The 12,342-nt window shown below is 30.4% G+C and overlaps 1 non-coding gene across 1 annotated transcript; it reads left to right on the forward strand.

Annotated features, from left to right (window-relative positions):
• Positions 1-272: 272 nt before the first annotated feature.
• On the forward strand, positions 273-379 carry LOC139879233 (small nucleolar RNA R71). The gene has a single exon (XR_011770086.1). It is a non-coding gene; the product is annotated as a small nucleolar RNA R71 (small nucleolar RNA).
• The last annotated feature ends 11,963 nt before the right edge of the window (positions 380-12,342 follow it).

Consider the following 12,342-nt stretch of genomic DNA (forward strand, 5'->3'; position numbering starts at 1 on the left):
TAGTCATCTTTTCCATTCGTCTCTCGACAGCATCTATCTTTGCGGAAATGGAATCGAAGTCATGGCTAGAATCAGCTCTAGCTGCTTTAGATGATCTAATGATATCTTTTTCTTGGTGCCACTCATGTGAGTGGGAAGCAGTGTTATCAATAATTTTGTAAGCGTCAGTTGCAGTTTTCTTCATAATGGAACCACCAGCTGCTATATCTATGTCTTTTCGTGTAGTGATGTCGCATCCTTGGTAGAATATTTGTACTATTTGACAAGTGTCTAAACCATGTTGCGGACATCCTCTTAATAACTTTCCAAATCTTGTCCATGCTTCATATAAAGTTTCATTTGGCTTTTGCGTGAACGTAACAATTTCTCCTTGAAGTCTCACGGCTTTAGATGTCGGAAAGAATTGTTTAAGAAATTTTTCAACTAAAATGTCCCATGTATCAATCGCCCCTTCAGGTAACGATTCTAACCAATCTTTGGCTTCTCCCTTTAAAGTCCAGGGAAATAACATGAGATATATCTGTTCATCCTCCACTTATCTGATTTTAAATAAAGTACAGATCCTATTAAATGTACGAAGATGTTCATTTGGATCTTCCTTCGGTGCACCACTAAATTGGCATTGATTAGTTACCATGTGTAGAATTTGTCCTTTGATTTCATAATCTGGCACATTAATGTCAGGTTGAGTAATTGCGTGACCTTGGCCAGTGCGTTTAGCTCGCATTCGGTCTTCCATACTTAGAGGTTCCAGATTTTCCATAATTGAATTTGTTGAATCTGAATCACTAGAGGATTCTGATTTAATGGGTTGTTCCTCGACAATCTCCGTTTGAATGATTGGTGGTTCCGGAGGAAAGATTAATGGTTCAGGATCTCTGAATTGTCCCTGAATATCCTCCGGATTCTCAATTGTGAGGTCGGGTTCAAAAAATGGATTATCGGAAATTTGAATTGGAGTACTTGGTCGACTTGATGACGATTCTAAAGAAAAATCAACGGCGACAATATTTGCTAGATGTCTTGATCGAGTTACAGGTGGTGAACGTACAAAAGGTGGTGAACGTTTTGCTCGGTGCATTCACTGAATATCCTATTAGTTTTTAAAAAGAAAGAAAATTATATAAGTTATCCAATTAATAGACTTTTCTGCTTTTGCCCACGTTTCGAATAGCCAATAGATGTAGCAGGGAGCCAGAACCCTTTAAATCGGAAGCTCACAACTCAGCCACTAACAAATCCAACTATTACTACGAACCAGAAAATTTTGGATGTCTATCAATTTAACCACTTAAAATAATTTTTCGTTGAAGTTTAAAGAAATTTTAGAGAAGAAATAGAAAATTCTATCTCCTAAAAACTAGAGTGGCGAAAAATAAGAAAGAAAAAGAGCGCGTCGAAAAATGTCGAAAAATAAAAGGTCGAAAAATAAAAATAAGAAAGAAAAACGTCGAAACTTAAAAGTCTAAAAACTAAAAATTAAAAGTTGCGTCTAAAGATATTAAAGCTTAAAAGAAATACTATATCCCAAATGGCAATAACTTAAAAAGGTACTAAAATTTTAAAATGGCGTCGCAAAAATCGAAAGCACCTAAATCTTATTCTAAAGAAAAAGCACTTAAGGGATTTTACGGCAAAGCCTATAAATCTAAAAATAAAAATAACTACGGCAAAAACTATGACTTAAAACTAAATACGAGCGAAAAATACAAATATTATGAATAAACGATTAAAAAGTTACGAAATTTTAAAAATAAAACTTAAAGTTGTAAAAAAATACAATTTTTATAAAAATATTATTTTTAAATTAATATTTTATAAAAGTATTAATTTTATAAGTAATAAAACTAATTAAAACCTAAAAATACAAATTTAATTAACTAAACCTAATTAATATTTTAATTAAACCCTAATTAATAATAATAAATAAATAAATAACCCTAATTTCGTAATTAATGCTGCAATGTTTGACCTGTCAGATACCTCCGCGAGTGCGGATGCCAACTGGCAAAAAGTACCGCGAGTGCGGATGCCACAGATGCAGGTCAAATTTTTTAGGCTCAGTTTCTATTTTTTTTTTTTTTTTTACTTTTTATGTTTTGTTTTTTAATTTTCTGTTTTTATTTTATAGAAAATGTTTTATAATATAACTAAAACTTATATTTTAAATAAAAATCACTTATTAGTATTTTATAACTAAAATCACTTATTATAACTAAAACTTTTTTTTTAGAGACTTAAAGATATATAGTCTTTATGTTTTTATATTTTTGAAATTTAAAACTTATGTAAATATACTTTTACAAAAATAACGTAAAAACTAATTTTTTTTAGGGTCTCGCTTCGGCGTTAAGTGTTGTTCCCCGGCAGCGGCGCCAAAAATACTTGATGTGCGTAGAGGTGTATACGAAATAGTTATATTTTTACAACAAAATACTATTAAATACGATACAATTTTACACAAGTTATTTATTTATTTATAGAGTGGATATACCTAAACCTTTCTACAACACTTATAGGCAGTGTACCTAATCGTATAGTAGTGTAGTTTTTAGTAAGTTCGGTTCGTCCACAGGGAACTCGCCAAGTTTAACGCTATATTTTTAAAAACTATATATAAATATAAATATAAGTAGTATTATTATTATAAAAGGGGGTTTTTACCGTTTAATGACCGGTTTGTCGATTTTAAAACTTTAGTCGCAGTTAAAACCTAATGTAAAATATTAGAAATAAATATAACTTAATTTTAAGCGTAAAGTAAATAATGATAATGAAATTGCAATAAAAGTGCGATAAAATAAAATTGCGATAATTAAAAAGTACAATAATTAAAAGTGCAATTAAATAAAATGACAATAAATAAAATTGCGATAATTAAAAGTGCAATTAAATATAAAATATATAAATTATGCTTATTTAAACTTCCGTAATCATGATGTTTGACGTGTTAATTTTATTTTATTACCATGGGTTAATTGTCCTTTGTCCTGGATTATTCAATATGTCCGTCTGATTTTTGTCCATAACAGTCCATCAGTCATAAATATAAAGTGCGAGTGTCCTCGTCAAACTATCCTTATATCCGAAGTCAAATATTCCAACTAATTGGGGACTTAAACTATAATTACACCAAGTGTCCTTGTATATAATTCACCCCTGTTTTAATAAGTCCATTAACTATTAATTCATTCCCGTGTCCGGTTAAATGAACGATCATTAGTATTTATAAATATCCCGCCCATCATGTCCGATCGAGTGTATATGGTTATTTATAGGTACGTCCAATTGTAAATCTTTATATTAAATTAACAAACTATCATTTAATTAAATAAATATAAAGCCCATTAATAGCCCATAGTTGAAGTGACCCGTCCTAATCCTCCTGAACGAAGTCATCAACATTTGGTCCCATTGCGATGATCGACTCCAAGTAATGTCCTTAAAATGGCGCTATTGCACAGCGGAAGACTTAATTCGTACCTGAGAATAAACATGCTTAAAAGTGTCAACCAAAAGGTTGGTGAGTTCATAGGTTTATCATAACAATCATTTCAATATTTTAATAGACCACAAGATTTCATAATCATAAACATAATACACTCGCAAGTGTATAAAAATATTCTATAAATTATAGGCACCCGGTAACAAGCCTTAACGTTCATGTTTTACCCTCTGAAGTACACCAGATCAGGTGTGTTTAAAATACCTCGAAGTACTAAAGCATCCCTTAGTCGGGATGGGGTTTGTCAGGCCCAATAGATCTATCTTTAGGATTCGCGCCTACCGTACATAGACAAGTAGTTTAATGTTACCAAGCTAAGGTATATTTCTGGTTTAAACCCACATAGAATTATTTTTAGTACTTGTGCCGATTTCGTAAAACATTTATAAAACAGCGCATGTATTCTCAGCCCAAAAATATATATAAAAAGGGAGCAAATGAAACTCACAATACTGTATTTTGTAGTAAAAATACATATGACGAAACTGCACAATGCAGGGTTGGCCTCGGATTCACGAACCTATATCGAGTATATATATTAACACATATAATTAACATGTAATAATAATCAAACTAGTTTATATATATTACATATTTAATTTAGTAATATATTTGTTTTGTATAATATATATAATTAGTATTATATTGTTAAATCAAAATTTTGTTATATGTAAATATTTATGTAAATAATGTTATTAGGTTTAATATATAATGTATATGTAATATTAATATAGTTATAGTATATGTAATAAGTATATTTTTATATAAAAAATATTTATTTGTTAAAATGATAGTTTTGAAGATAATGATTTATTAATAATAATAATAATAACTTTATTAATCATGATAATACTAATAATAAAAATGATATTGTTAATAATGATACTTATGTTAATAATAATAGTAATAATACTAATAATAATAAAAATGATACTAATACTAATGTTGATGAAAATAATAATAATTTGTATTGGTTTCAAAATAATAATAATTGTTATAAAATATCTAGATTGTGTTATAAAATATCTAGATTGGATGTTAATTTTATTATTATTATATTTCTTGCATAGTAATATTTTATACTATAAATAGACATGTATGGTAACCATTTAAGGTGCACCATTTTCTCTTGAAATATCAATATCAACATTTCTTCTCTCTTTCTTCTCTCTTTTCTCTCTCTTTGTTCTTATAACCACTAAAGGTAGTTATAAGCCTACTGAATTATAACACGTTATCAGCACGAAAAGCTTAGTGTAATTAAAAGATATCTCAAACGATCACGAATCACTAATCAAGGTATGAAATTATTAATAATTTTCAGACTCGAATATATCAAATTTTGGACTACTAACATTTATATTTATGTTATTTAAGTTATATATGGTCGGTTATACCACCTAAATTATATTTTCTGTAATCTAACTCTTATTAACTTCACTAACATTTATATTTATGTTAATAAGACCTCATGATTGTACGCAACACGTCATTTGACAACACGGTACTTTATGTACGCAACACGTCATTTGACAACACGGTACCATGGGTCGAGATTAATTCCGATCAATACGAATACGATGGGATCTTTATATGTTATCTAACATTTATGATTACTTATGCAATTAATCATTATTTATTTCATGCATACTAATGTTTATTCTTAAAATTTATTATTTATGTATAATTTCTTATTTTGGTTGATCGTTTATGGTGTCTGCTCCAGAAAGTAAGCTTCAAAGATGAATGGTAGGTAAGGGTTTGTTTGTTTTATGGATCCTGATTATTTTACTCCATATAATTTTTTTTACCAGTTAAAAAAAATGGGGAAAGCAACACGTAGGCTACTAACCCAACTACCCACTTTCAGTGAAGGAACATGTGATCTAGTAACTTTAAATATCCACTTTCAAAACGACTAAAATAAGGTGTTTCCATAAAAAAAAAGAATTCGTGATTTTGATTTTAGATACCAAGTACATGAAGAAATATTGGTATGTAAGGAAGTGGGTGATTTTAGATACAGAGAATGAACCAATGAAAAAGATAAAGAGTAAACATACAGGTGGGTGTTATGTAAATACGTGTCTCACCAATAACCTCTCACTAATAATCTTGTCAACCTAACACTAAGAAAGTAGTTGAATCTCAAAAGAAAGTTACGAGTTCAGAAAGACAAAAGTACTGTTCACCGAGTCAACAAAATTAAAAAGGGTAATATAGAAGTAATAGTAGAAAAACATAATCGAAACATTAGTTACTCCGTAATTTCTATTTTAACATGTATAATTTATTAGTATTATTAAATTATGTGATAATTAAATCTAACTTTGGAACCAAGATAGATGTTTAGTTATATGCGAAAGTGTAGGATATGTTACCTAGCTCTATTCGTGACAACAAAATAATTACTCGTATATTTTGAGACATGCATGAGTAAATCAAGGATTTCGATATGTGCAAAATACTAAATTACTAACATGATGCATTTAACTCAGTAGAAAGTTCTTTTTAAACAAAAAGTTTTTTTTTATAATTTACGGGTAACGTAAAAAAAAAGTTTTTTTATGGAACAACAGTCGTTAATTATTACTCGGTTACTTCTCAAATTAAAGTACGGAGTACATTTGTTTATGTTTAAAAAAAAAAAAAAAAAAAAAACTTTTTCCAAACTTGTCAAATGTTTTGTTAAAAACGTGACCGTTGAAAAAAAAAGGAGGTTGAATAATAAAACTTAAAAAAAAAAAACAAATTATTTTTTTAAGGGTGTGCATCAAAATGGCCCGTTTAATAATGGGGAGTTAAAAAATATAGTCAAATTGTTTCAACGAACAAGAGTTCAATTGGATGTCTCTTAAAATATATATATCTAAAGCTTCTACTATGACTCTATTTCCGGAGAGGGAAGGAAATGAGATTTTTTCAATTTTAAAGGAATGATTGAATGAAAAATATCAACGGCTTCCGTTCCTTTGTTTTCTAATACTAATAAATTAAATCTATTTTCATTTCATTTCTCCTCAATAATTTGGTAAGGCATACTAAATCTTTTGAATATAGGGAGATGGATGAGTGGTTGTAGTACTCCACAAAACCCATGATATACAAACAAACAAATAATTAACCAAGATTTATTCGATATGCATAGTTTCGAAAATTACAAACCATTATATGTGAAAATAATATTTTCAGATTAATTACATGAATATTGAATGATATGATATGTTTAAACACATTATACTACTCGTATATCACTGTCAAATATTAGAAATCACATCATCTAAAAATTCAAATGAGTCCTTGAACATGGATGCCAATTAAAACATCAGTGAATGCAATTATGCAAACATAATTGGTGTTTAAAAATGGAAATGCAGCGCATATGATAAAAAGAGAATATGATGAAAAGCGCAGCGTATATGATGAAAATCGCATATGATTAAAAGTGCATATGGTGAAAAACACAGCGCATATGATTAAAAGCGTATATGGTGAAAATGATATATGATAAAAAAAAACACATATGGTGATTTATAAAAAAAAAAAAACACATATGGTGATTAATGGAAAGCACATATGGTGATTAATAAAAAGTATATTGTGAAAAAGAATCACAAATGTTTCTTGAAAGAATTCAAGGTAAGATATATGAACCAATTCATCCATCATGTGAACCATTTTGATATTTCATGGTTCTAATAGACGCATCTAGCGGATGGTCTCATATTTGTATGTTATCAAGCCGTAATATGGCATTTGCAAAGTTTCTTGCACAAATTATTAAATTGAGAACACATTATTCTGATTACACCATTAAAAGGATGAGACTTGATAATGCTGGTGAGTTAACATCTCAAGCATTTAATGATCATTATATATCTACAGGGATTGTTGTTGAACATCCAGTTGCTCATGTGCATACACAAAATTGGTTTAGCTAAATCAATAGATAAACGCTTGCAGCTAATAACTAGACAATGATAATGAGTACAAAACTCTCAATATTTATATGTGGACATGTAAATTTACATGCTGCGACATTAATTCGCATTATACCATGTGGAAGTCATAAATATTTTCACTTACTACTTCATTTTGGCCAAGAGCCAAATATTTTCCACCTTAGAACATTGGTTGTGCAGTGTATGTTCAAATTGTATCACCACAACACAATAAAATGGTTCTTCAAAGAAAGATGGCAATATATTTTGGATATAAAACATCTTCAATCATAAGATATATATTGAACCCATGATGGGTGATATTTTTACAGCACGTTTTTGCTGATTGTCATTTTAATAAAACATTGTTCCCTAGATTAGGGGGAGAAAAAAAAAATGATGCTTCATGATGTGAACATCAATTAAGGTATATTGAACTCGCACAAAAGAATGTGAAACGAAAGTTCAAAAATAATGCATATGCAAGAACTTGCAAATTAATTACTTTATGCACTTACAGATATAAAAAAAGGTGACTAAATCATATATACCAGCGATAAATGCTCCAGCTCGAATTGAAATTCCAAAAGTTGGCAATAATGTCACTATTGAGTCTTTGCCACGCATCAAACGTGGAAGATCAATTGGTTCCGAAGATAAAAAAATCCTCGAAAAAGAAAATCAGCTGATAATGAGGTAAAAGAAAGTGTTCAAGAAGAACCACAAATCAATATTCCTTCTGCAGAGGATATTGATAAATGAAAATACTAAAATTGCGATAAATTATGCAATATTATGGAACCAAAATGAAATTAAAATCTCTATGAGATATTTTCATATAATGTTACAATGACTTCATGAATAAAGATGATGATCTGGAACTAAAATCTATCATTGAATATACAAAATGGACATGATTGAGCTCAATAGAAAGGAGCAATACGAGCTGAATTAGAATCGCTCGATAAAAGAAAAGTTTTCGGATCAATCGTTATCACTTTTAAAGATGTGAAACGTATGGGATACAAATGAATTTTTATCCGAAAAGAAATGTGCAAATGAAGTTACAAGGCAAAACTAGACTTGTAACTCAATATTTCCCACAAAGACCAGAAATGAATTAGGAGGAAAACTTATCCTCCTGTAATGGATACAATTACTTATTAGATACTTAATAAACCTGGTAGTTATTTAAATGCATCTCATGAATGTTGTTACTACTTATCTGTATGGATCACTTAATAGTGATATATATGAATATACCTAAAGGGTTAAGGTATCATAAGCATCTAATGTAAAACCCAAGGGAATATATTCCATTAAATCACAAAGATTTCTAAATGGGTTTATACAAACGGGACGTATGTGGCATAACCGATTAAATGACTACTTGATAAAAAAAATGGGTATACTTATAAACTTATTTTGCACGTATGTTTTATAAAAACAATGTTCGGATATCTGATCGTAGTTGTTTATGTCAATGTTCTTAACATCATATGAACAGATAAAGAAATCTATGAAATTATTCAACTTCTAAAGAATTATTTTGAAATAAAAAATCTTGAAAAAACCAAGTATTACCTTGGATTGCAAATTGAGCATATGCCTAATGGTCTACTTGTACATCAAACAACTTATACTGAAAAGATTTTAAAACATTTTTTAAAGATAAAACCAATTGGTTGTTAGATCACTCAATATTGACACTGATCCATTTCATCCCCAAGAAGATCATGAAGATATTAACGGATCAGAAGTTCCATATATTAGTGCAATTGGGACTGTTATGTATCTTACAAATTGTACAAGACCTGACATTTCTTTTGTAGTTAATTTGTTGACAAGGTTCAACTCAGCCCTTACAAAAAGACATTGGAATGGGACAAACACATATTTTGATACCCTTGAGAAACTGCTGATTTAAAATTATTTTATTCTAACGTTTCAAAACAAGATTTGGTTGATTATGTATATGCAGGTCATTCATCAAATCCTCATAAAGATAAATCTCAAACTCGATATGTACTCCTAAATGGAGGTACCACAAAATCATGGCGTTCTTAAAACAAACACTTGTTGCAACATCATCAAATCATGGCGAAGTGATTGCATTATATGAAACTACTCGAAAATGTGTTTGGTTGAGATCAATGACACAAATCATTATTGATTCTTGTGGACTAGAACGCTATAAAAGACTAAAAACTATCTTCACCAACAACTATATATGAAGATAATGCAGCTTGCATAATACAATGAAAGAAGAGTATCAAAAGTGACTGAACAAAATATAAATACTGACGAGGCGCAAAAGCCATAGACGGTCTTAACGGTCATAAGTTTGATGGAAAAGAATGGTATGTTGGTAAGGCTCAGAAAAAGACTGAAAGGGAATAGGAACTGAAACAACGGTTTGAACAAACCATGAAGGAGACTGTAGACAAATCACAGGGGCTAAACTTATACATAAAAGATTTAGATGATACAGTTTCAGATGAAAACCTCAGATTCTTCTTATATACTCAAGATCTCGTAAAAGGCAACCAGATTAAAATGAGATACGTTCAATCAACAACTCTGCTGATCTTTATACCAAAGCACTTCCAACAGCTATTTTCAGAACACACGTTCACAATATTGGCATGAGGCAAGTTCAAAAGATGTGACGACTCAGCAATGTCTACTTGAGGGGGAGTCAACTCTATGCTGCACTCTTTTTCCCTTAGCTAAAGTTTTATCCCAATGGGTTTTCTTTAGCAAGGTTTTTAACGAGGCAGTACTAGTTATTCTCTAATAAAATTGTCATCCAAGGGGGAGTGTTATAAAATATCTAGATTGTGTTATAAAATATCTAGATTGGATGTTAATTTTATTATTATTATATTTCTTGCATAGTAATATTTTATACTATAAATAGACATGTATGGTAACCATTTAAGGTGCACCATTTTCTCTTGAAATATCAATATCAACATTTCTTCTCTCTTTCTTCTCTCTTTTCTCTCTCTTTGTTCTTATAACCACTAAAGGTAGTTATAAGCCTACTGAATTATAACAATAATAATAATTGTAGTCATAATAATGGTCATAATACATATTTTAATAATAATAATATTAATAATACTCCTAATACTTAATGATAATACTTAGTAATAACAATAATGATAATAATATTTAATTGTGTTAATAATGGTAACAATAATAATTAACTTATCCATAATAATAATAATAATAATAATAATAATAATAATAATAATAATAATAATAATAATAATAATAATAATAATAATAATAATAATAATAATAATAATAATGAAAACTACCTTTGAAGGCTTAAAAATAATAAACTACTAAAGCCGGGACTCGAGCTCAAGACCCCTCGCTAAACACAAACAGTCCTAAACCACTCTTCCATTGTTGCTTTTCTGCTATGATTCAATGCCAATATATATTTAATCTATATCTTTTCTGTTCTACTTCTTATCATCATCAATACATTCGATTATCACCAATATCACGGTCCAACATCATCATCATCGTTATTACAGTCCAACTGCGAAATATAAGCCTGATCTTGGCCCAAAAACACGACAGGGAATGGCCCAACAAGCAGATCATGGCAGTCCATATTAGCCCAACAATCATAAGTAACCCTGGCCCAACTAAAAGCACCAGGCCCAATCAAGTTAAAGAAAGAACTCGGTTGTTTGCTAAGTTATAAAAGTATCTGTTCCTTATTTTAGTGGCATACAGCTGTGCAGTTTTCTGTTAATCATAAACTCGACAAGTTTCACTTTACAGCAATTGATGTTATCGTTTAGTATTAATTATGATCATTATCTTTAGTCATAGCCCAACGTCTCTATCCTCTCCATCATAATCGATATTTTTGTTTCTAACAGGAACATAGGCAACAATATGCCTGTAGAAGGATAGTGTGACGGTGGAGTTTGTTGTGGTTTCGAATAAAGTGATAGGAAATAGAATCGTTAGCAGCAGCAGTTATAATTGGTGATGGTTTTTGATAGGGTTTCGAGTAGAATAGAAAAACAGCTAGAGGGTGCAGCAGGAGTATACGTACAAGGTTATGGATTGTGGTGGCAGTTTTTCATAAAAAAAAATATCACTGTGACTGCGAGTAGAAATAGCAGGAATACCGCATCAGTAAGATCGTATAACAAGGGGATTGTTTAGTGATCGTTTAGAGATCTTGTTTCGAACAATACAAAATTAGCAGCAACCTTAGTGACAGAAACAGGAAGATGTACTCGTAGATAATAGATGGTGGGGTGTTTTGGTTCGAATGAAAAATAGAAACAGACGATTAGTAGCAGTTATAGTTCACTATAAAAGCTCATGGTGACGTTTTGTTGGTAGTTTTAGAATTAACGAATGGTTGCAACTGTTAGTAAAGATAGTAGCAGTGAGAAGAACGATCGAAGTGGTGATGATCGATGCTTCGGTTAAGGTGGTCGAAGATGGTGATTTCGAAAGAATAACAGAAATTGTTCGAGTAGCAGTATCATTTGTGGTTCGTGATAAAATGTAGAGAGAGAGAGGTTGAGAGAGAAGGAAGGTTCATGGTGGATGTTAGGTTAGTTGTGGTGTTGTGTGGTGGGTTTACTAGTTGGTCTCGATGAAACACAAACAGAAGTGGGTTTCAATAGGTACATGGAGGTGTAAAGGTGATGGTGGCTCGAATGATGAAGGTGGTGGTTATAGGTGGCGGGTGTGGAGATGAAGTGTTGGCCGGTGATGGCCTCGTTTATGTGCTTGACACCACAAAAAAAATAGGATGTTTTAGATGGTGATGAAACATACCATGTGTGTGTTTTATGTATATACATATAAATATAAATGTATTAAGTACATGTTTGTTAAAGGTTAATCTTT

Source organism: Rutidosis leptorrhynchoides, chromosome 11 (genome assembly GCF_046630445.1).
Source record: "Rutidosis leptorrhynchoides isolate AG116_Rl617_1_P2 chromosome 11, CSIRO_AGI_Rlap_v1, whole genome shotgun sequence".
Lineage (NCBI taxonomy): Eukaryota > Viridiplantae > Streptophyta > Magnoliopsida > Asterales > Asteraceae > Rutidosis > Rutidosis leptorrhynchoides.